Source organism: Rhinoderma darwinii, unplaced genomic scaffold (assembly GCF_050947455.1).
Source record: "Rhinoderma darwinii isolate aRhiDar2 unplaced genomic scaffold, aRhiDar2.hap1 Scaffold_3434, whole genome shotgun sequence".
NCBI classification, from domain to species: Eukaryota; Metazoa; Chordata; class Amphibia; order Anura; family Rhinodermatidae; genus Rhinoderma; species Rhinoderma darwinii.
The window spans coordinates 1-25,475 of NW_027463439.1; the positions used below are offsets into that span (position 1 = coordinate 1).

General features: G+C 42.1%; 1 non-coding gene and 4 pseudogenes across 1 annotated transcript; all 5 read right to left on the bottom strand.

The window, feature by feature from the left end:
• Positions 1–5,466: 5,466 nt before the first annotated feature.
• Positions 5,467–5,651, bottom strand: LOC142706751 (U2 spliceosomal RNA). The gene has a single exon (XR_012868472.1). It is a non-coding gene; the product is annotated as a U2 spliceosomal RNA (small nuclear RNA).
• Positions 5,652–7,059: 1,408 nt separating this feature from the next.
• Positions 7,060–7,170, bottom strand: LOC142706759 (U2 spliceosomal RNA; annotated as a pseudogene).
• A 1,230-nt stretch (positions 7,171–8,400) lies between these two features.
• Positions 8,401–8,609, bottom strand: LOC142706746 (U2 spliceosomal RNA; annotated as a pseudogene).
• A 6,223-nt stretch (positions 8,610–14,832) lies between these two features.
• Positions 14,833–15,043, bottom strand: LOC142706743 (U2 spliceosomal RNA; annotated as a pseudogene).
• A 6,251-nt stretch (positions 15,044–21,294) lies between these two features.
• Positions 21,295–21,506, bottom strand: LOC142706754 (U2 spliceosomal RNA; annotated as a pseudogene).
• Positions 21,507–25,475: the final 3,969 nt, after the last annotated feature.

Consider the following 25,475-nt stretch of genomic DNA (forward strand, 5'->3'; position numbering starts at 1 on the left):
AAATGACCATTTTAATAATTAAAACTTTTCCCTCCATGGTAAGTTTTCTCATGTTCCACATACATATTTTTTGATTTACCTTCTGCGCCACCATGTCCCAACTGATAAAACCATTATCGCACTCACTGAAGGAGACACCTAAAATCGTAATATTATCTGACACAGGGACGGGTATGTCTCTAAAAGCCATGCTTCCTATATTTAAAATATTACTTTTGTCGAAGTTCACCTTAAAACCGGAAGCACAGCAATAAAACTCAATTTGTCTGAGGGTTCTCTGAAGCGACAGGGTGTCCCTGCAAAAAACCGCTACATCGTCCATGTACCCCACTGCTTTAGCCTCTACGCCGCCACCCCCGGGCAGGGGGACTCCACGTATTAACTTATCGCGGCGAATTGTACACAGTAGAGGCTCTAATGCGCAAATAAAAAGCAGTGGGGACAAGGGACACCCCTGCTTCACCCCTGAGTCTAAAATCACGTCCTGTGTCTTAAAACCATTCACTAAAATTTTGCTTGTGCAATCTTTATAAAAGGCTTTAAGTGATAATAAAAATCCTTCAGGTATACCCATACGCTCTAAAACCTTAAAAAGATAAAAATGAGAGACACGGTCGAACGCCTTCTCGAAGTCTATAGATAAAATGGCTAATTTACCTCTTCTAGACCTCGTGTCCTCAATCACATCTTTTACCAGGTTAAGATTATCCCAGATGCTGCGGCCTGGCACCCCACACACCTGGTTAGAGTGTACAATGTGGGGTATTATGGCTTTTAATCTATTTGCGCACACTTTTGCCATTATTTTATAGTCGCTATTCAGAAGGGTTATTGGTCTCCAGTTCTTCAAAACTGCGATGTCACCTTTCTTATGTAGCAGGGAGACCTCACCCTTCCGCCAGGACTTAGGCAGCATCTTGGAATTAAAAACTTCATAAAAAAGGCTAAAAAGATCCTCTTTTAAAATGTCATAAAATTTGACATAAAACTCACTGGGTATACCGTCCGGTCCGGGAACTTTTCCGGCTTTAAAACTCTTTACCGTTTCTAAAACCTCCTGCTCCGTCAGCTCCTGTAATAAAAAATTCTGGGAGACAGGGTCTAAAACAGTAGTAATCTCCTTCAGTGAGTCACGCATAAAATTATGATCCACAGTTTTAACACTAAAAAGGTCAGCATAAAACTCATGAACTTTACTTAAAATACCCTGTACATCTGACACACCTTCAATATTTTTAATAATAGCCTTTTTATTGTTAATTTTTTTTAAAAAGTACCTGGAGCAGGTCTCATTCTCCTCCACATGCTGAATTTTGGAACGAAAAATGATTTCTTTGCCTTTCTGCTCCAGGCACTGAGCTATTTCTTTTTTTAAATTAGTGATGTCAGTTTTAACGTCAATTTCATTATCTCTCATCTTGTACAGGGTCTGCAGACGGGTGCTGAGAATTTTAAAAAAAGCATGTTTTTCTCTGGCTTTCGCCACGCTCTTTTTAATAAAAAATTCCTTTATTCTTTTTTTCATTTTCTCCCACCATGCACTGATGGGAGTACGCATGTCTCTCCCCCGCCTGCATTTTTGGTAAAATTCAATAAAATCAGTAAAAACCTGTGGATCATCTAAAAGGGAAACATTTAACTTCCAGGACTTCTTACACACCGGTTTATTAAAATCACGCTTTACATAAAATGATAAAAGCTTGTGATCTGAGAAAACATTAGTTAAAACTTCACAATTAAAAGGCAGTACATTCTCATTACAAAAAATAAAATCTATCCTGGAGCTACAGGTGGCGTTGCTCCAGGTAACGCCGGCTTCCTCTGGGCTGCTCCTATTACATTCTTTGTACAAATCTGTTAATTTAAAATCATTTACAATATCTTTGAGCAGTCCAGAGGTCTTATCGTAATTCCTACTTGTAGTACTGGTAAGCCGGCGTTCCCCCCTCAGGATACAGTTAAAATCACCTGCGAGGATAAAAGGCTCAGTTGTATTAATAAAAAGAGGTAACATTTCTAGCATCTCTGCTCTCTCCTTTTTGTCAGGTGAGCCGTAAAAATTTAAAAACTGCCATTTTACGCCGTCAATAAAAGCTTTAACCAATAAAATACGTCCTGGAAGAATCTCTTGAATAAAATCAATAAAAACGTTTCCCTTAAAAAGAATGGCGACCCCTGCTGATCTGGACTCGTTAGATCCAGACCAGACTGATGGACCATACTTCCAATCCTCTTTGTATTTATGGTACTTCATTGCATGGGGAATGCCGCACTCCTGCAGGAAAAAAACAGAGGCTGCCAGGCCAGATAAAAAACTGAAGAGAGCAACCCTTCTGACTTTGGACTTGGCGCCCCTCACGTTGAGGGAGATCCCCTTTATTTCAGACATCGTGGAGTTTAAATTGTGTTAGTCTTGATTTTAAAAAATAAATAATCGTGTTACTTAAAATCAGACTTGGCCTCCACCAGCAATACCAGAAATCTCGCTTGAACTCATCTCCCCGCCCTCGTCTGACTCTAGCGAGAAAGGGGATGATTCAGGAGAGGAACTACCTTCCGTGAGCGTCGAGCCAACAGCCCTCATCTCGTATACAGGGAGTCCAGATTCACACAGCCTTACCTGGGTCTCTAACGGCTGACCATATAGGTCTGTATCGGGTGGGTCCCCCAAGGGCCCCGCCGCTCCCCCCTGAGGCCGTGCAGGCCGTGCAGGCCGTTCTAGAGGGGGAGGTTGCGCACATGGCGGGGTGTCGGTTGGCTCGGGGGGAACAGTGCCCACCCTCCTCACCAGTAACGACGAGGGGGCGGTCCTAGGAGGAGCCTCACTTTGCTTTACGGACGTATCCATTTGCTCCTCCCCTGTCACCCCCCTACCGGCACGCTCCTGTTTACCCTTTTTACGGGGACCCACTTTCAGCCAACCTTCCTCTTCAGACTCCGTATCTAGAGACCCAGGATTGGGAGCAGGCCCGGCATCCACTGAGCAACCAGCACTCTGGGATGCCTCAGTTATCTCACTGGCCTGCCCCTTCTCAGCCTTACGTTTGGCTTGGCGTTTTTCCTTCGCACTGGACTCCCTTCTCTCCTCTGAGGCTGTTGGCTGTGAGGTACCTGCTTTGGCTCCAACAGACCGTACCCTTGAAGCCCAGGTACCCCGCTGCTCCTTTGCAGCACTGGCTTGTTCCTCTCCCTGAGGGCGGGGCTGGTCCGCTGGTGGAGCACGCGGGGGCGCCCCGGGTTGCTCTTCTTCTCCGCTTCGGTACCTATGAGGACAAGAAAAATACAAGTGACCAGTTTTTTGACAAAAGTTGCATTTTTTTTCTTCTGTGCACTCCCTTATATTGTGCTCTTTGCTTCCACAGTTTCTGCAGGTGACATCGCAGTTAAAACTGGTATGTCCATAGGTACCACAAGCCCTGCAGAAGTTTGGCATCCCTGAGAAGTAGAGGTCGCCATTCACATTTCCAATTTTAAAACGAGCCGGTGGTAATCTCGTTTCTTGGGTGGAGGGGTCCTTAATCAGCGTAACTAAAAACTTCCATTTGGCGGTCCACACTCCACACTCGTTCATCACTTTCCCCAGGAGTTTGACATTTTTGAAGTAGGCAGCTAGAAATGCTGCCACTTCCATATCTCTCACATATGGGGAATACATTTTAATCACCACGAGTTTGGTTATTTCAAATTCATGCTCTACTACCTTGACTCCCGCTGCTACGAGTTCACCTTGTTTCCTCTCAGCTCGGTCCATAGCATCACGGAGTATTCCTTTTCCCATGAAGGTGACATCGTAGATTCCTCGCTTCGGGTAGTCCTGGATAGCCAAGAGCTCGTTCTTGTGGACCGCCAGCAGATCTTCCAAAATGGCGTGGACTAAAAATTTAATACCACGGGGACCGCCTCCACCCTCTGCCACGATAAATCGTGCAGAATTCTTAAGCCGGGCGTACACCGGCACCGCATCGGGTTCGCCTGCCATTAGCGTGGCCAGGTCGAACCGCACAGCTTTCGCTGCGCCCCTTGTCTTACGGAGACCAAGGGGCTGGGGGGGATCGCAACTCGTTGCTCAGGACTAAGCCTCTCTCCCAAATAGCAGCACGGGGGTGAAGTCCAGGCGAACCTGGACGATCCCCCGAGGCCGAGAGAGAGGGTACCTGAGCACCTTCTGACTAAAAACCTCCTGTATAAATACACTTGGTCTTAGCCAAAAGGCCGAGAAGCGATAACCCGAACGGGCCGCGTGTTGCCCGAGCCTGCCCGATACTGCTGTTCAGCCCTTGCAGCGATTCAGCCTACTTCTAGGCAATTCCATGGGGCCCTGCAGGATCACACACTCACAGCTACACGGGAGGTGAATAAAGGCCGGAGAGGAAGCCAGACAGGATTTGCTTCTTTTGCTTGCACCACAATGCAGTGCTGAAAGAGGAGGAATCTACATAAAAACGCCTTCCTGGCAACGCCCAAATGCCCTGCTGCCATGCAGATAAACACTGGCAGCGGCAGCAAGTGCATGCCCACAGCCACCCCTTGTTCCTTCACACCTTGTATCAGCTGTAATCCAGTCCAGTCCAGTGCTGCCTGCTGAGCAGCACTGACCAACACTGCCTGGGCTCAGGCTTTTATCTCTGAGGCCCCATTATGATGTCAGAAAGCTGGCTCTGGCTCCTCAGGGCTCCACTATGACACGTGCAAAGTTCCGTCTGAACTTTATATAAGACGGTGCGGCTCAGTCAGTCACTCAGTGTTGCCTGAGAGGGCAACACTGCAACAGCCGGCCGCCAGGCTGTCTTTTTTTGCACAGCTAGTTGCCTCCAGGAGGCCACAAGAGGGAGACAAGGGACTGCAAAATGGAAAATAAGCATCCACCAACTTTACAGACAACTTCTCCTTGCTCCTACAACCTCCATCCTTGCACAGTTTGTTATTCTTCTAGGTAACATAGTAACAAATCCAAATTGCTGCTCTCTTTGTAGGCAAGCAAGGCTTTGTTGCAACTGCAATTCTTACTCCTTCTTGAAATGTAGGGACGACAGTACATTCCATCACATCCATCTAGTGTACACAGGTAGGTCCATTGTGGCGGGCGGGCGGGCGGGCGGGCGGCTTTAATGGCTGTTTGCTGTTCCCCTACTCCACTCCACTATTTGACTGTGGTGCTGCATCAATCAGTGGCTGGCTCAGGTGCAGCTCTTTAACTTACCTAAAAGGGAGGGCGGAGAGAAGACAAGGAAGGTGAATGAGCTGTTCCAATGTGAAATGCCGGAAACACAAACACACAGACGACACAAAACAAGAGGTGGCAATGTATTCATTAATTGCATTTAATCAATTAGCTCATTATCACTCATGCATTGTCCAACAGGTGTTGAAATAATGGGATTAAAAGGGGAGATCCCTTCAGAAAGACAGAAACAATGTCAAACACAAAAAACACTTTTGGAATCTGATTTTAGTCAACACATAAGGAAAGGGTGCACCGGTCCTGGAAATACTGCAATACCAGGTCAATGCGTGGAGTGGACAGAGCAAGCTCTATTTCCATCTCCCTGTTCTAAAAATCCATTTAATATATGGTCCCCAGGTAGGGGACGTATCAGATATTAAACTGATAAGAACAGATAAGGTTTCCACTCAGATCCGTCTCGAGTTAAATTTTAAACTTCAAATTTAAAGACTTGATCATCATTATGAAAAAACCAAATATAATTTTAATTTCTCTCTCTTTTTTTTTTTTTTTTTTAAAGTAAAATTAATAAAACAAACCGTTTCTTAAAGCGATTACACCAAGCATATCCACAAGATGTTCTCGAAGATCTTGACCGTCCCATTCCAAATTTACAATACATGCCAACCAGGTTGGCACTTCATATCTCTCCAGAAAATCCGGTACACTCCCTCTCAAACAGGTTCGTACCCGCCTCCGAACCTTCTCAAAATTAATTTTATCTCTTAATCCCTCCACGTCTTTTACTAGTTTGTCTCTTTCTGCTCTATCTTCATCTGAAACTACATTTTGTTCCACAATTTTTCTCCTTTTTGTTTCATCACTTTTTCCAACTTCAACACTTTTCCCCGCTCCTCCCTTTTTCTGTGGCTTATCCTCTTTTTGTGGGGTAACTTTCTCTTCCTTTCTGTTAACTATCACTTCCTTTCTTTTAACTGTCTTCTTACTCTCCTCCTTTGCTTCACTTATACTTTTTTTTGGACAATTTTTAAACACATGCCCTTCTTCTCTACACATGTTACACACTTTGCCCTTCTCACAATCATTATACTTATGACCTTCCTTAAAACATTTTGTACAAATTATTTTTCCACAATTCTCCTTCTCATGCCCATACTCTTTACAATTGTGGCAAAAAATCCCCATTCCAAAGAAATACAGATTCCCACTTGCACTGCCAATTTTAAAGCGTGCTGGAGGAAGCAATAAGTTTCCAGCCTCTCCAACTGCCTTAAACTTACACAGGAATTTCCATTTACCTGTCCAGAATCCAAACGGATTAAAGACCTTACCCTTCTCCACCACTTCCTCACAGAACTTAGTGAGAAACCACATAATGTCATCCTTATTTACATAAGGTGAAAACATTTTGACAATCACCAACTTTTTACTTGGAACAAAGTGTGGTGTTACTGTCACACCAACCAGTCTTGGATCCTGCTTCTTCTCCTTCAAAGTGTCCAGAAATTTCAAATAAATGTCCTCCGTATGAAAGGTGACGTCGAAACATCCTCTTCTTGGATAGTCCATTACAGACAAAATCCATTGTCTCTCCAACTGGAAAAGACCAAGCAACAGTACCTTAGTTAGGAATTCCAAGTCCTTGCCTTGTCCTCCAGATTCCTCCATAGAGAAGCGAACCGCATTCCGAGTCCGCATGTAGTCAGGAATTTCCTCCATCCTGCCGCAATAGAAGCCAACGATCCAACGAAAATCCAACGAAATCCAAAGATAATACCTTCAGCACCTAAATGCCAGGCAAGTGATCGCTCCCCGTTGCCCTGGACTAATCCTCCTCCCCAATAGCAACAGAGGGGTGAAGTCTCTCCTAAGAGAAACGATCCCCCCAGGCCAAGGAAAAGGGTACCAGGGCACCTCCTGACCAAGAAACAAGGCAATACCCTAAAGTACTACACTTGATCTTAGCCAAAAGGCCGAGAAGCGATAACCCGAACGGGCCGCGCGTTGCCCGAGCCTGCCCGATACTGCTGTTCAGCCCTTGCAGCGATTCAGCCTACTTCTAGGCAATTCCATGGGGCCCTGCAGGCTCACACACTCACAGCTACACGGGAGGTGAATAAAGGCCGGAGAGGAAGCCAGACAGGATTTGCTTCTTTTGCTTGCACCACAATGCAGTGCTGAAAGAGGAGGAATCTACATAAAAACGCCTTCCTGGCAACGCCCAAATGCCCTGCTGCCATGCAGATAAACACTGGCAGCGGCAGCAAGTGCATGCCCACAGCCACCCCTTGTTCCTTCACACCTTGTATCAGCTGTAATCCAGTCCAGTCCAGTGCTGCCTGCTGAGCAGCACTGACCAACACTGCCTGGGCCCAGGCTTTTATCTCTGAGGCCCCATTATGATGTCAGAAAGCTGGCTCTGGCTCCTCAGGGCTCCACTATGACACGTGCAAAGTTCCGTCTGAACTTTATATAAGACGGTGCGGCTCAGTCAGTCACTCAGTGTTGCCTGAGAGGGCAACACTGCAACAGCCGGCCGCCAGGCTGTCTTTTTTTGCACAGCTAGTTGCCTCCAGGAGGCCACAAGAGGGAGACAAGGGACTGCAAAATGGAAAATAAGCATCCACCAACTTTACAGACAACTTCTCCTTGCTCCTACAACCTCCATCCTTGCACAGTTTGTTATTCTTCTAGGTAACATAGTAACAAATCCAAATTGCTGCTCTCTTTGTAGGCAAGCAAGGCTTTGTTGCAACTGCAATTCTTACTCCTTCTTGAAATGTAGGGACGACAGTACATTCCATCACATCCATCTAGTGTACACAGGTAGGTCCATTGTGGCGGGCGGGCGGCTTTAATGGCTGTTTGCTGTTCCCCTACTCCACTCCACTATTTGACTGTGGTGCTGCATCAATCAGTGGCTGGCTCAGGTGCAGCTCTTTAACTTACCTAAAAGGGAGGGCGGAGAGAAGACAAGGAAGGTGAATGAGCTGTTCCAATGTGAAATGCCGGAAACACAGACACACAGACGACACAAAACAAGAGGTGGCAATGTATTCATTAATTGCATTTAATCAATTAGCTCATTATCACTCATGCATTGTCCAACAGGTGTTGAAATAATGGGATTAAAAGGGGAGATCCCTTCAGAAAGACAGAAACAATGGCAAACACAAAAAACACTTTTGGAATCTGATTTTAGTCAACACATAAGGAAAGGGTGCACCGGTCCTGGAAATACTGCAATACCAGGTCAATGCGTGGAGTGGACAGAGCAAGCTCTATTTCCATCTCCCTGTTCTAAAAATCCATTTAATATATGGTCCCCAGATAGGGGACATATCAGATATTAAACTGATAAGAACAGATTTTTTTTTTTTTTTTTTTTTTTTTTTTTACTCAGATCACAAGTCTCAAAACTTAAAATCACCATCTTTTTCTCTTCACAGATCTCAAGACTCACATCATCATCGTAAAAGGTAAGTATATTTATACATTATTTCCCCCTAAATATCTATTCTACACTCCCATTACAGAATTCCATTTCTTTTGCTTCCATTTTTCTTCTGCTTTCTCTATTCCTAGTTCTTTCTTTTCTTTCCAAAAATAGATAAATAAATAATTTAGGCTTAGACGTATGCAATCATCAACAGTTAAAGCATCCCTTTTAAATAGTAAAATATTCCTGGACCTCCATAGCGCCATTTTAACTGATGCTAAGATCAGCCAAACTATTTGAAACTCATTTTCCCCGATTCCAATTCCATAAAATATCAAGTTAAAATTAAAATAGTTAACTTTACTCACCATGCTCACCAACTTACTTATCTTTTTCCACACTTTTTGTGCAAAATCACAATTCCAGAAAACATGCATTGTGGTTTCATCATCAATACAACCACTTCTAGGACATTGGCTATTCCGATTCAGTCGTCTTTTATATTGGAAATCCTTTGTTGGTAAACAATCCTTTATCATACACCATAATAGATCTTTGTGATCATTAGACAAACAAAGATGGTTAACACATTTCCAAATGTTTTTAACTACCTGGGGAGTAAACCGTTCAATCGGGCTGCAAATGGTTCTACCCTCTAAGACTTTTAATATTTTTTTATGATTAATAAGAACCTCTTTTCCTTCTTCTGCCAGATTGAACTCTCTTATAATTTTCTCTAAGATTAAATAGTACTCTGGAGGCAACCACCTATATGGTCTCTTTAGATCTATATTGATCCATTTATACTTCCTTATGAAAAAACCAAAATTATATATTACAAAGGCTCTCAACTTTGATTCAGGTCCACATAGGATACTAATACACTGTGATAAATACTTACAAAATAAAAACTGTCTAAGATCAGGGAAACCCTTACCACCATTTCCTTTCGATTTATATAACTCTACTCTCCTTACTCTCTCCATTTTTGAACCCCAAAAGAAATTAAAACATACCTTAATAATTCTTTTCATCATAATGTTTGAGGGCATAAAAACAGCAGATACATATAAAATCAGAGGCAATAGAACTTGTTTAATCACTAAGATTTTCCCTTCCATTGATAGGCACCTTAGTTTCCAAAAATCCACCTTCTTTTTAACCCTTTCCAAGAGAGATTCCCAATTTTTTATACTTCCACAGTTTTGTGAGAAATGAATACCTAGAATTTTCATATCTACTACACTTAATAATTTACATTCCCTTTCCAACTTAAGATTCCCTATCAATAAAACCCCTGATTTTTCCCAGTTTATTTTAAAACCAGGTGCACCATTAAACCATTCAACTACTCGTAATACCCTATTAAACCCTCTCAAACTTCTAACTAAAACCGTAATGTCATCCATATATGCCACAATTTTAACTCGCTCATTTTTATTCCCTGGTATAAAAACACCATCAATAACTTTATCCCTTCTTATTGCACATAAAAGTGGTTCCACGGCACAAATAAAGAGTATTGGCGACAAAGGACACCCTTGCTTCACTCCACAATTCATTTTAACCTTTTCCGATAAAAAGCCATTCACTGAAATTTTACTGAAACAACTAGAATATAAACTCTTAATACACTTAATAAACATATCAGGACAACCAAGCTTTTTTAAAACCTGAAATAAAAACAAATGGGAAATTCTATCATATGCTTTTTCGAAATCTAATGAGATCAATGCCAAATCCTGATCACGATCTTTAAAATCCCATAATACATCTCTAATCAAGAGTAATGAATCTGTAATTTTTCTCCCTGGCACAGCACATGTCTGATCCTCCTCAATTACCGATGAAATTACTTTTTTCAAACGATTAGCAAATAATTTTGCATAAATTTTATAATCCATGTTTAGTAACGTTATAGGCCTCCAATTCTTTATCATTTCTTTATCCCCTTTCTTAAAAAGTAAAACAATTAACCCTTCAGACCATGATATTGGCATTTTAAAAGAGGATAGCACCCTAAAAATGATATCACAAAAATCCACACCCACCAACTTCCAAAAGACCCTATAGAACTCTATCGGTAAACCATCCAAACCAGGTGTTTTCCCATTTGAAAAGCTATTAACTGTATTATAAATTTCATTTTCAGTAAAATCTTCAGATAAAAGACCTATTTCTTCTTTATTAAAATTTTTATCTAGTTGACTGATAAAGTGGTCCCTTAAAGAACCATCACTCTTTTTTTCAGAAAATAAGTTATCATAAAACTCATGTGCCTTTTTCAATTTACCTTCCAAAACCACCTCTCCCTCCAACTTGTCAATATAATCTCTCTTATTGATGATTTTTTTAAAGAAGAACTTTGAGCATTTTTCATCACATTCCAAAATTTTTACTCTCGAATTAAATATGATTTCCCTTCCTTTTTCATACAAACTTCTATTAATTTGGCTTTTAATGCCTTCAATCTCATCATCCATCATTACACCACTCTTTTTCAAGACATAAAAACACTGGAGTTTCGTATTTAGAGATTCATATAATTCCACTCTCTCTCTCGCCTTTCTTTTACTAATACGAATGAAAAATGTTTTGATCTGAGATTTTGCGAACTCCCACCATTCAAAAACATCCTTAAAACTGCTTTTCCTACACTGCAACTTTTTATAGAATGAACCAAATTCCGATTTTACGTTCTCATCTTCTAATAGTTTTGTATTCAATTTCCAATGTGAAGATTTTTTGCTTTCCATTCTCTCACATTCTAACGTACATTTGATCAATCTATGATCGGAAAAACAGTTAAAATCAGTTTTAAAAGATAACCCTTTAAAATGCTCTGATACAAAAAAATAGTCTATTCTAGACCTAGAGTTTTTCCTACTCCATGTAAATTCATCTTCTTTCTTTTTGCCACATATTTCCCACATATCTTTTAAATTACTTGATGAGAGAATTCCTTTTAGGCATGATACTGAACCATCTTTCTTATTTTCCAGATGGCAGTTAAAGTCTCCTCCAATTATAATAGGGTCCGAACCTGTAAGGAACAACTGCAGAATTTCAAAGAGCTGGATTCTCTTACTCTTCTCTGTGTATCCATACACACAGAAACATTTGATTTTTTTATTAGTCTTCTTCACTTCTATCATCATTATCCTCCCCGGATAAATCTCTTGAATTTTCTCCACTTTCCACTCCTTACTACATAAAAAACCTACTCCATCGCTCTTTTGCTCATTACCTCCTGAAAAAAAGGCTTTTCCTTTCCAATATTTTTTATAGAACTCATAACACATACTTTTCCCTATATTACATTCTTGTAAAAAAATGAAATCATAAGCTTCATTATTAAAAAAGTCATATAAAGCAACTCTCTTTTTTGAATTTTTTAACCCCTGAACATTCAGGGAAGCTATACTGATCATCTTTTAATGACAATTCCAGGGCTATCTCCCCCGCCCTCATCAGTGGTAGAAGGATACTCGTTTATCCTCAAAGCCTCCGAACTAACAGAGCTTAAGGGTGACACGACTTCCAAAATTTCTATCACTCTTCTTTTTTCACCACTAATATTTCCACGTTTCGCCTCTGCTTCATCATCTAAACATCTTTTCAAATTACCTAATGTCGTTTCCATTACCTCTTCAGTAAGGCCCTCCTCTTCCACAGGACTATCTGAAGGGGTTTCCCTCACTACAGTGATACCTTCTGTTTGTCCAGATCCCCCAGCTTCAGATCCCTGGGTTACCACTACTTCAGGTATTTTTTCCACTTTTTCTTTTACTTTTTTCTTTTCCTCTTTTTCCTTCCTAATTTCTTTTTTCTCTTGCCTCTTTTCTTTTCCCTCTCGTCTCTTCTCCTTTCTCTCCTTCTCCTTCCTCTCTTTCTCCGTAGACTCTCTTTCCTCCTCCTGAACCTCCTCCTGAACCTCCTCCATTACCTCTTCAACTTGCTGTGGTTCAGGTATTTCTTCCATACGTTTTGGACAATCTGCCTCTTGATGAATACTCATCGGGCAGTCCATACAGCGTTTACAGTTATCATCACTGTGGCCGTATTTCTTGCAACTTCTGCAATAGGGAGGCATCCCTGAAAAAAATAAATATCCTCTACTACGATTTATAAACACCACAGGCGGGGGCCTACAGACTCCTCCTTCTTCCTGTGGATCTTTTTTAAACGTAGCATAATATACTCGCTTTCCATTCCACACTCCGAAATCCGTCATCCCATGTTGCTTTAGGGAGAGTTTTTCACAAAAATTCCAGAGGTATGATTCCACCTCTTGGTCCGTTATAAATGGACTATACATTTGTATGGTTAACAATTTTGCCTGAAATTGAAACAATGGGGCAATTTTTATCCCCTTAAAAACATCTCGCCCCTTATTAGCTTCATAAAGGGTGTATGCCTTTTCGCATAATGCATTTGTTTCCAAAGTCACATCATAAATTCCCCTAGAGAAGAAGGTTTGTATACAAAAGAAGTTCTTCTTCTCCAATTCCATAACCGGTATTAGTATTTTGTCATAAAGGTACCTTAGATTTTTTTCTTGTCGGACTTCTGGGGACACGAAGAACCGAATAGTATCCTTTAAGCCATACTTATCATCAAAGAAGTCAGGCCGATTATCCTGAAATCCTCGCCATTCTCCTGGTGTTCTCCTTCCATAAGCCATATTCCAACGAATTTCTTCTTCCTCCACAGCACGAAAAAAAGCCCTTGAAAAGAGCTCGATCGCCTCCTGATTCCAATGGAAAACACGAAATCCACACGTCCAGCGAAAGAATCCCTCCACGAATAGGTTCCAGATCCTCCAAAGAAAAAGGCACACCAGCTTTCAGCCACCCCTCAATAGCAGCAGTTCGGTCCGAAAACCGAAAAGGCCGAGCAGGTAGGTTTCCACCAGTGCACCTTGCCCTCTGACTTCAACCCACTACAGATCGAAGCCAAAAGGCCGAGAAGCGATAACCCGAACGGGCTGCGCGTTGCCCGAGCATGCCCGATACTGCTGTTCAGCCCTTGCAGCGATTCAGCCTACTTCTAGGCAATTCCATGGGGCCCTGCAGGCTCACACACTCACAGCTACACGGGAGGTGAATAAAGGCCGGAGAGGAAGCCAGACAGGATTTGCTTCTTTTGCTTGCACCACAATGCAGTGCTGAAAGAGGAGGAATCTACATAAAAACGCCTTCCTGGCAACGCCCAAATGCCCTGCTGCCATGCAGATAAACACTGGCAGCGGCAGCAAGTGCATGCCCACAGCCACCCCTTGTTCCTTCACACCTTGTATCAGCTGTAATCCAGTCCAGTCCAGTGCTGCCTGCTGAGCAGCACTGACCAACACTGCCTGGGCCCAGGCTTTTATCTCTGAGGCCCCATTATGATGTCAGAAAGCTGGCTCTGGCTCCTCAGGGCTCCACTATGACACGTGCAAAGTTCCGTCTGAACTTTATATAAGACGGTGCGGCTCAGTCAGTCACTCAGTGTTGCCTGAGAGGGCAACACTGCAACAGCCGGCCGCCAGGCTGTCTTTTTTTGCACAGCTAGTTGCCTCCAGGAGGCCACAAGAGGGAGACAAGGGACTGCAAAATGGAAAATAAGCATCCACCAACTTTACAGACAACTTCTCCTTGCTCCTACAACCTCCATCCTTGCACAGTTTGTTATTCTTCTAGGTAACATAGTAACAAATCCAAATTGCTGCTGTCTTTGTAGGCAAGCAAGGCTTTGTTGCAACTGCAATTCTTACTCCTTCTTGAAATGTAGGGACGACAGTACATTCCATCACATCCATCTACACAGGTAGGTCCATTGTGGCGGGCGGGCGGGCGGGCGGCTTTAATGGCTGTTTGCTGTTCCCCTACTCCACTCCACTATTTGACTGTGGTGCTGCATCAATCAGTGGCTGGCTCAGGTGCAGCTCTTTAACTTACCTAAAAGGGAGGGCGGAGAGAAGACAAGGAAGGTGAATGAGCTGTTCCAATGTGAAATGCCGGAAACACAGACACACAGACGACACAAAACAAGAGGTGGCAATGTATTCATTAATTGCATTTAATCAATAAGCTCATTATCACTCATGCATTGTCCAACAGGTGTTGAAATAATGGGATTAAAAGGGGAGATCCCTTCAGAAAGACAGAAACAATGGCAAACACAAAAAACACTTTTGGAATCTGATTTTAGTCAACACATAAGGAAAGGGTGCACCGGTCCTGGAAATACTGCAATACCAGGTCAATGCGTGGAGTGGACAGAGCAAGCTCTATTTCCATCTCCCTGTTCTAAAAATCCATTTAATATATGGTCCCCAGATAGGGGACGTATCAGATATTAAACTGATAAGAACAGATTTTTTTTTTTTTTTTTTTTTTTATTAAACCATTCAGGTTTTTTTGAATAAAACCGAGAACTGTAGTTGTTCAAACCACCTCTCTATTTTTCAAAAAATCTCATCACTCTGGTTCATTATTTTATTTTTCCATCAAATACAAGATAAATCAAACAAAATTCCTCAAACTAAATACCTCCATTTCAACATTCGCCATATCCCTTCCGCATCCATACCTCTTTCTAAATCCCATTTATAATAAAAATACAATTTAGCCAATACCATACTAACCACATCCTCCATCTCAAATACTTCTCTTTTATACACATTCAAATTCCTCGTATTCCACAATACTTCTTTCACACAAGTCAGAAAAATCCACAACACTCTATCCTTTTCACTACCCAAACTACACAAACCAAACAAGACAATTTCATACGTCAAAACCTTCAAACCAGTCAATTCTTCACACAACCCACTCAACTTTTTCCAAACATCCTTTGCATGCTTACACGACCAAAACACATGACTCACATCCTCATCATCCCCACAACCTTCTCTCGGACACCTTTCAGACGCAACCAAACCTCTTCTTTTCTGAACACTCCTTACAGGCAACACTCCATGTACCGACATCCATAACAAATCTTTCTGCTTATTTGACACATCATACGTAACAATCTTCTTCCACACAGACTTAGACTCCATCGAATTCAAACCATTTACAGAACACATCACATTATTCATACACATACTTCTCACAACATTCTTTTCTCTCAAAAATCTCTCCATTCTTACATCCTCTAGCTGGAACTTTTTGATAAATTTTTCTACATACAAATACCACCCCGTGCACTGGAAAGCAATTGGTTTACATAAATTTCGTTTTTCCCAACTTAGACGCTGAATCACCGTTCCAGCTAGATACTTAGACATTCTGGAAGCCTTGGATTCCTTAAATAAAAGCTCTACAAAAAAACGTACACAATTAATTCCAATGAAAATCTCCAAATTTGGGAAATCAAGGCCTCCATTACGTCTGCTTTTCATTAGAATTTCTCTCCTTGCCTTCTCAATCCCGCTCCCCCATAGAAAAAGGAACAAAACTCTATTCACTTTTTTTAACATAGCAACAGCAGGAGGAAAAACCAGAGCAACATATAAAATCATAGGTAGAATAATACTTTTGACAATTAAAACCTTCCCCGAAAAAGAAAGATCCCTCATTCTCCACATTTCCAGCTTTCGCACAATCCTACCACCTAACTCATCCCAACTTTCTTTCCCTTTCAGCTCATCGTCAAACACAATACCCAAAATTTTCACACCATTCACCTGTTCCATATCAGAATCACACACTCGCTCATTACTGAAAAAATTTTTAAATTTGCTCTTACCCCAATTTATTTTAAAAGCAGACGCAATACAAAACATATTTACAATCAACTTCACTCTGGACATATCATACACTGAATCACACAATACACAAATATCATCCATATATCCCAAAGCTTTCACACGCTTTCCATCACACCCGGGCACCACCAAACCTTTCACAACCTTATCATTTCTAATCATTTGCAACAATGGTTAAATCGCACAAATAAAAAGGATGGGAGACAACGGACAACCCTGTCGCACACCAGACATAATACTAAATGATTCTGAAAAAAACCCATTCACCTGCACACAACTCTTTGCATTCGCGTATAATTTCTTCAACAAACTCACAAACTGAACCGGAAAACCCATTCTCTCTAACACTTTGAACAAAAACACATGCGCCACACGATCAAACGCTTTCTCAAAATCTAACGCACACACAATCACCTTCTTATTCCGACCCTTACAATCCTCAAGCATGTCCCGCACCAACGCCACGTTCTCATGCAATTTCCTTTTCGGTACCGCACATACCTGATCCTCATCAATTACACACCCAATCACATCTCTCATACGATTCGCAATCAGCTTGGCAAAAATTTTATAATCCGTATTCAGCAAAGTAATTGGTCGCCAGTTTTCTAACCGTCTCTTACCTCCTTTATAATGCAACAGAACTACCATACCCTTCTTCATCACATCACACATATTCGTCCCAGAAAACAACACTCTCATAACATCAATAACATCCTTCCCAATTATATCCCAATATTTCCCATAGAAATCAGCTGGTATTCCATCGATCCCTGGAGACTTATTTTTGGCCATACTTCCCACCACATCCTTTACTTCACCATCCATAATCTCACCAAGCAAAAGCTCACATTCACTTTCAGGAACAAAATTACACACAATATCCAAAAACTCATCATCGTCACCCAGATCACACTTCTTCACATCATACAGTTGTTTATAAAAATCAGACACCACATCAATCACATCCTTACCAAACACCTCTTTATCATCCTTATCCAATAACACATTCATACCACTTTTCCCACCACACATTTTTTTAAAGAAAAATCTAGTGCACTTCTCGTGATTATCTCTAACCTCCACCTTAGACCTAAATATAACTTCTTTCCCTTTCTCTCGGAACCACTCCTTAATATCTTTTTTTGTTTTTTCCAAATCGTGTCTTACATCCATACCCAAATTTTTACATTGTTGAAGGAACGTCATCCGCATATTAAAGCGTGAATATTGCAATCTTTTCCTTCTCGCTCTTCTATACCCTATCTGTCTAAAAAACCCACCAATCTTTTTTTTCACCCATACCCACCATTCACACACATTAGAGAAAGAACTTTTCTTCCTAACCCAAAACCCATATTTTTTCCCAAACCTAGTTTTTACCCTTTCCTCACTCAGAAAACTAACATTCATCTTCCATACCCCTCTACCATAAAAGAAATTATTTATAACAAAAACCCCCAACAAACACTCGTGATCTGAAAACCACACTCTCTCCTGCGCATAATCTACACATTTCATTGCTGAAGTAGAAAAAAAGAAAAAGTCCAGACGAGAATCCGTTCTTCCGTCATCGGCATGGTACGTAAATGGACCTGGTTTCCTGGTGACAGCGTCCTGCAAAGCAAAGTCCTGCAAAATTTGATTCCACAAACTTCCGGTAGCGTCCACATTAGACTCTGTGGATCCAGCTCGGGCCTGCTTCTCCAGGATACAGTTAATATCACCGACAATAATAACAGGAACTTTACCATGTAGAAAAAATTTTAAACTATCAAAAAGTGCCAACCTATCAGATTTCACAGCATGGCCATAGATATTGATAAGCCTAAACTGCCATCCCTTATAGGCTAGTAACACACAGACACATCTTCCTTCCTGAATGATTTGAGTCTGTTTGATGACAAACTCATTATTTTTGAAGAGAATACCAATTCCATCATTCCTATTTGTGGAAGAAAAAGACCAAATTGCTTCCCCAAACTTCCATTCTTCTTTCCTAGGCATTTTTGATAAACCACATTCTTGTACGCAAACAATGTCACTGCCCTTAGAGGCCAAAAAGTCCAGGACTGCAGCACGCTTGTGAGCAGAGGAGAACACCCATACATTTTGCGAGACAATCTTTAATCTCAAAGACATGCGGGCATAGTATGGTTAGTGGAAAAGAAAGCCATGAAATAGCCAGAACATATCACGTCCCAGGGAAATACATTGCCCTTTCCAGATTTGCCACATTGACTTCACTGAGGAAACCTTCCCCAGGAGAGCTGGGTACTTCTGAGGCCACCTCAGATGACTTAGGGCTACAACTAGAGTCACTGTCCAGCAATGAGAAAGGATTTGCATGAGCAGAATCTTCCAACAAACCTATCTTCAGTCTCTTCACCGCCTTTCCAGATTTCCCCCTTTTTGAGACAACTTTGTGGAAAATTTCCGCACTAGTGGCACTAGGCATCCTGGCCTCCTTCTCGTCCTCCTCCGATATTGACCACTCCACTTTAGCTGAGTCTTCCGTTTTTGACTCTGGGCTAGAGAAAGACAAAATTTGCATACTTGCACCATTATCAGGGTATGCACACCCACTAGGTGGCGCTGTGTCTTCACCTTCCATAGGTATAACCACAGGTGTCTCATCAACAGTTTGCTCTGCAGGAGGGACCACACCCAACTCCATGCTGTCAGTATGTGAGGTTAGAACCTCTCCTAATCCAGCTTTCCCAGGGTCCTGAGAAGCAGCCACAGAAACACTGCCAGCAGGCTCTGAAATTACATCAGAAGAGGCAGCAAGGGAACTTGTTGTTCTCACCTGTCTGCCCCATGTCCTTCTCTCTTGCCCTAAGAAGGGAAACACCTTTGGGCATTTTCTACAGGTATGACCAGGCAAACCACAAATATCACACCTGGATGGGGAAATGCATGCACTAACCTCATGTCCTGTTTCCTTGCAATTTCTGCAAACCTTGCCTTTACATGCATCTTTAGTATGCCCGTAGGAAAAACATGATCTGCAAAATGATGGCATATCTTGGTAATAAAGATATCCCTTGTTCCCACCAATGGAAAAATTAGCAGGAGGATTCATCACTCCTCCAATACAGCTGGAGTCAGGTTTCAGCCTGACCCAGTACTTGATATCACCATTGAAAACTCCCCATAGGTTCTTCTGCTCCACACCTCCTCTAACATGGGTACAGTAGTGAGCTAAAAAGGCCCTGACCAGCCTTCTATCCAGAAATGGGTTATACATGTGGATGGTAATACATTTCTCCACTGCTGAGAAAAGAGGTAGCACTTCAATAGATTTTAAAGCCTCATGCATGTGTTTCTCCTTGAGCAACTGAAAAACATTTAAACAGTAGGCGGCCTCAAAAAAGGATACGTCATACGTAGCAATATTGCTGAAAGCTTGGATACAGAATACCTCTACCAATGTGACTCCAGCCAGGTCCAGAAGGATGTTCTCAATGATGTGCCCAGTATCCACTTCTTCTCTCCTCTGCTCATTCACCACAAAACGAATTGTATTCCGCACAGCTGCCATCTTGATGAGGAATGCCCAACGGCACGATGATCGCTCCCAAAAACGTCGGAGAGGACTCCACGAAAGACCGAACCCCCGGCCCAGACCAGGCAATAAACCTGATCTGAGCCAAAAGGCCGAGAAGCGATAACCCGAACGGGCCGCGCGTTGCCCGAGCCTGCCCGATACTGCTGTTCAGCCCTTGCAGCGATTCAGCCTACTTCTAGGCAATTCCATGGGGCCCTGCAGGCTCACACACTCACAGCTACACGGGAGGTGAATAAAGGCCGGAGAGGAAGCCAGACAGGATTTGCTTCTTTTGCTTGCACCACAATGCAGTGCTGAAAGAGGAGGAATCTACATAAAAACGCCTTCCTGGCAACGCCCAAATGCCCTGCTGCCATGCAGATAAACACTGGCAGCGGCAGCAAGTGCATGCCCACAGCCACCCCTTGTTCCTTCACACCTTGTATCAGCTGTAATCCAGTCCAGTCCAGTGCTGCCTGCTGAGCAGCACTGACCAACACTGCCTGGGCCCAGGCTTTTATCTCTGAGGCCCCATTATGATGTCAGAAAGCTGGCTCTGGCTCCTCAGGGCTCCACTATGACACGTGCAAAGTTCCGTCTGAACTTTATATAAGACGGTGCGGCTCAGTCAGTCACTCAGTGTTGCCTGAGAGGGCAACACTGCAACAGCCGGCCGCCAGGCTGTCTTTTTTTGCACAGCTAGTTGCCTCCAGGAGGCCACAAGAGGGAGACAAGGGACTGCAAAATGGAAAATAAGCATCCACCAACTTTACAGACAACTTCTCCTTGCTCCTACAACCTCCATCCTTGCACAGTTTGTTATTCTTCTAGGTAACATAGTAACAAATCCAAATTGCTGCTCTCTTTGTAGGCAAGCAAGGCTTTGTTGCAACTGCAATTCTTACTCCTTCTTGAAATGTAGGGATGACAGTACATTCCATCACATCCATCTAGTGTACACAGGTAGGTCCATTGTGGCGGGCGGGCGGGCGGGCGGGCGGCTTTAATGGCTGTTTGCTGTTCCCCTACTCCACTCCACTATTTGACTGTGGTGCTGCATCAATCAGTGGCTGGCTCAGGTGCAGCTCTTTAACTTACCTAAAAGGGAGGGCGGAGAGAAGACAAGGAAGGTGAATGAGCTGATCCAATGTGAAATGCCGGAAACACAGACACACAGACGACACAAAACAAGAGGTGGCAATGTATTCATTAATTGCATTTAATCAATTAGCTCATTATCACTCATGCATTGTCCTACAGGTGTTGAAATAATGGGATTAAAAGGGGAGATCCCTTCAGAAAGACAGAAACAATGGCAAACACAAAAAACACTTTTGGAATCTGATTTTAGTCAACACATAAGGAAAGGGTGCACCGGTACTGGAAATACTGCAATACCAGGTCAATGCGTGGAGTGGACAGAGCAAGCTCTATTTCCATCTCCCTGTTCTAAAAATCCATTTAATATATGGTCCCCAGATAGGGGACGTATCAGATATTAAACTGATAAGAACAGATTTTTTTTTTTTTTTTTTTTTTTAATAACCATTCAGTTAGATACGAAGCGAAAACTTAAGTTTTTCAATCTGAATAATCAAAAAAACGATATCGCTTATATCAATCATCTCTATGGTTACTCTTTAAATTTGTTCTTTTATTTAATTCCAAAAGAAAGACAATGCATTACAGAAATAACAGATGACAAAACAACATTATTTATAGCGGATTAATGCTTTCCACTTTTTGAATTTCCAAATCCCTTCGGAATCAACATTGCCACCACCGCGCTGCTTATCCCATAAATATTTGAGATATAACCGGGACAAAAATATCTTAACACAATCATTTACAGACACAACCTTTCTTTTAAATACCAAAAGATTCCTCACATCCCACAGACTTTCCATCACACATACCATTATTAACCATAATATTCTATCTTTAGCTCTACTACATGCACCCATCCCAAACATTGCCACCTTCCAATTCACATATGTTACACCTGCCAACTCTTTACACAAACCCCCTACTCTCTTCCATACTTCATAAGAGAAGTCACAATCCCATATTAGATGGCGTATGCTCTCACTAGCCCCACACCCCTCCCTAGGGCACACTTCATGTCTAATGAGATCCCGCTGCTTTTGGACTTGTCTCACAGGCAGTATATTATGTAATGACATCCACACTACATCCCGTTGGCGATTTGACACCCCTACAATATCCAAATTCTTCCATACTGCATCCGCTTCACCTGACCGCAGCCCATCAATATTACATGCAAGCTCATTCGCCCGCATTCTTTTCATCACACCATTCTTATTCTTGAAATCCACCATAGGTACAGATAGTAAATCATACTTCCTCACAAACCATTCAATCTTCATGTACCACACAGGACATTTAAATGCCACAGGCACTCTTGCATCCCTCTTCACCCAATTTAACCCGAAAAGCGTCCATCCAGCCAAATACCTCATCATATACGCAGTTTTGTTATTCCGCTCAATCAACACCGTCACTACCTTCACATAACTCAACCCCAAGAAAACCTCAATATTTGGGAAATTCATTCCACCATGCTCGCACAATTTATATAGATACTCCCGCTTCAACTTTTCCATCCTGCATCCCCAAAAAAAAGTAAAAACCATTTTCTCTGCTTTTTTTATTTTCCTGGTTGAAAAGGGAAAAATCACTGCACAAAAGAGCAGGATTGGCAAAATAACTGACTTAATGATTAAGGTTTTACCAGAAAACGTCAAACTACGCATACGCCAGAAATTCAACTTTCGCTCAATCCGCATACCACATTCATCCCAACTCTCGTTCCCCTTTAAGTTTTCATTGAATAAAATACCCAAAACCCTAATTGCGCCTTGTTCACACTTTACACCATCCATTCTAACATTACTGTCACCAAAACACTTAAAAATGCTTTTACTCCAGTTCACTCTAAAAGCGGACGCACTACAGAAAAGATCTAACACCAATCTAGCCCTAGTCAAACTAGCTAGAGACTCACTCACAATGACCACATCGTCCATATAAGCTAGAGTTTTCACCACCTTACCTCCACTACCAGGTATCAGCAAGCCCCTCATCACCTTCTCTTTCCTAAACATACACAACAAAACTTCAATTACGCTAATAAAAAGAACGGGGGACATCGGACAACCTTGTCTGACTCCCGATTTAATTCTCACTTTACCACTCAAAAACCCATTCACCAAAAATTTGCTCGTCACTCCTCCATACAAGCATCTTACTGCACTCACAAACTTGCTATGAAAACCCATTTTATTCAACACACCAAACATAAATTCATGTGACACGCGGTCAAACGCCTTCTCAAAGTCCACAGCTAGCACCATACACTTTTGCTTTCTGTCCATGCTATCCCCAATCAAATCTTTTAACAGCAACAGGTTGTCAGTCATACGCCTACTTGGTACCGCACACACCTGATCCTCCCCCACTACTTGACCGATCACTTCACGCATTCGATTTGCTAGAATTTTGCTATAGCACTTGTAATCACTATTGAGCAAAGAGATAGGTCTCCAATTACCCAGATTCCTTTTATCACCCTTTTTATGTATTAACACAACAACACCCTCTTTCATAGATTCACTCATTATCCCATTGTCCCACATAAACTGACACACTTCCACTAGGTCTGCTCCCATTATGTCCCACGCTTGCACATACAATTCCACAGGAATACCGTCCTTCCCTGGAGTTTTATTTTTACTAGCACTCTTGACCACTTGCATAACTTCATCCATTGTAATTCCCTCTGATAACATATCAGAATCCTCCTTCCCTAGCACATTCTCTAATTTATTCATGGTATCATTCACCAAATCTCTATCAGTCCATTTGTCACCATACAGCTCGCGATAGAACGACTCCACTTCATTCATCACATCCTCCCCATAAACACAGTCACCCCCACTATTCATAACAACATCCATATCATCCTTCTTCCCACACATCTTTTTGAAGAAAAATCTTGTGCACTTCTCATCCTTTTCCAGATGTTCAATCTTAGATCTATATATGATTTCTTTCCCCCTCTCATCCATCTCTTTCTTAATCTCACTTTTGACCGCACAAAGCAAGTCACCCACATCATACCCAAGCATACTAAGCTTCCTCAACCACTCCATTCTCATATTCAGCTCTTTATATTTATTCCTACGAATTGCAGCTTTTTTATATCCCCATTTTTTAAAGAATTTCCTAACTTCACCCTTCATCCAATCCCACCATTCTAACATATTCGCAAAATTTCTTTTTTTCCACTTCCATCCCACATACGCACGCTTAAAATCATCCATCACTTTTTTATCTTCAAGCAACCTGATATTCAGCTTCCACACCCCTTTACCATACTTTAATTTTGTATTGCCCTCAAAAAAAGCACTCATACTCACGTGATCAGTAAACATCACATCATCTTGGCGGAAAGATTTACATACCAAATTTTTGAAAAACACCCGGTCAATCCTGGATGTCACCCCACCCCCCTCTGCTCTAAAGGTTGCGGGCGGCGGTTTACCTAAAAACATTTCAGATGCATCTACAAAAGAAAAATCATTAATTAAATTATTTAACATTTTACCCGACACATCCATCTTAGCCCCTTCGGTAACACAATTGAAGTCCCCCACCCACACAGTAGGGATCCTACCAGGCAAAAAAATACTCAATTTTTCTAACAACTCTACTCTATCCCCTTTACTTGTTGGCCCATACACATTTATTACCCTGACCTTCCACCCTCTATAGCTTATAATTGCAGATAAGCATCTACCCGCCTCCACCACAGTATAACTATCAAATTTATAATCCTTATTCCCCAATAAGATTCCCACACCATCATTTTTATTTTTAACCGAGCCTGACCATATACTTTGGCCATATTGCCATTCTTTTTCATCTAATGCATCAGAGATGCCACATTCTTGCAAGCAAAAAATATCAGCCCCTAGATTTTTAAGGAAATCTAGTGCTGCAATTCTCCTAGGCCTAGATTTAATCAGCCTGACATTCAGGGATAGGACATGACATGTGATTTTGGCAGCCATGTTTTAATCTGGAGATGAAAACGTTGAACAACAAGCCCATCTTTTCCTCAGCCTTTTCCTTCTTGAGGCTGGCAATCCAACGCAAAGATAGAGCCTTCCAGATCCCCTAGAAAAGGAGTGTCAAAAGAAATACTAGTCACAGGATACACGCCGTCCCTCTGTGGACTCGCACTTCCTTCACTTGATGGTGAAAAGTTTGTTCTCTGCCTTTTTGGAGCCATCCCAAACTCCTCTTCACCTGGTCTCACAACAGCTGTTGCAAAATCACCCTGCTCTCCAGCCACCTCATGAGCCTCCTCTGCCTCCTCCCACACAATCACTGGGGTTATGGAGACTGAAGTCTCAACCTCACCTTCACCTTGCAGCCCGGTTTGCTCATCAGAAAGAGGGGGAAGGTCTTCTTCCACAGGTGATATTTCCATCACTCCACCCTCCGCACCTGCAACTGCAAT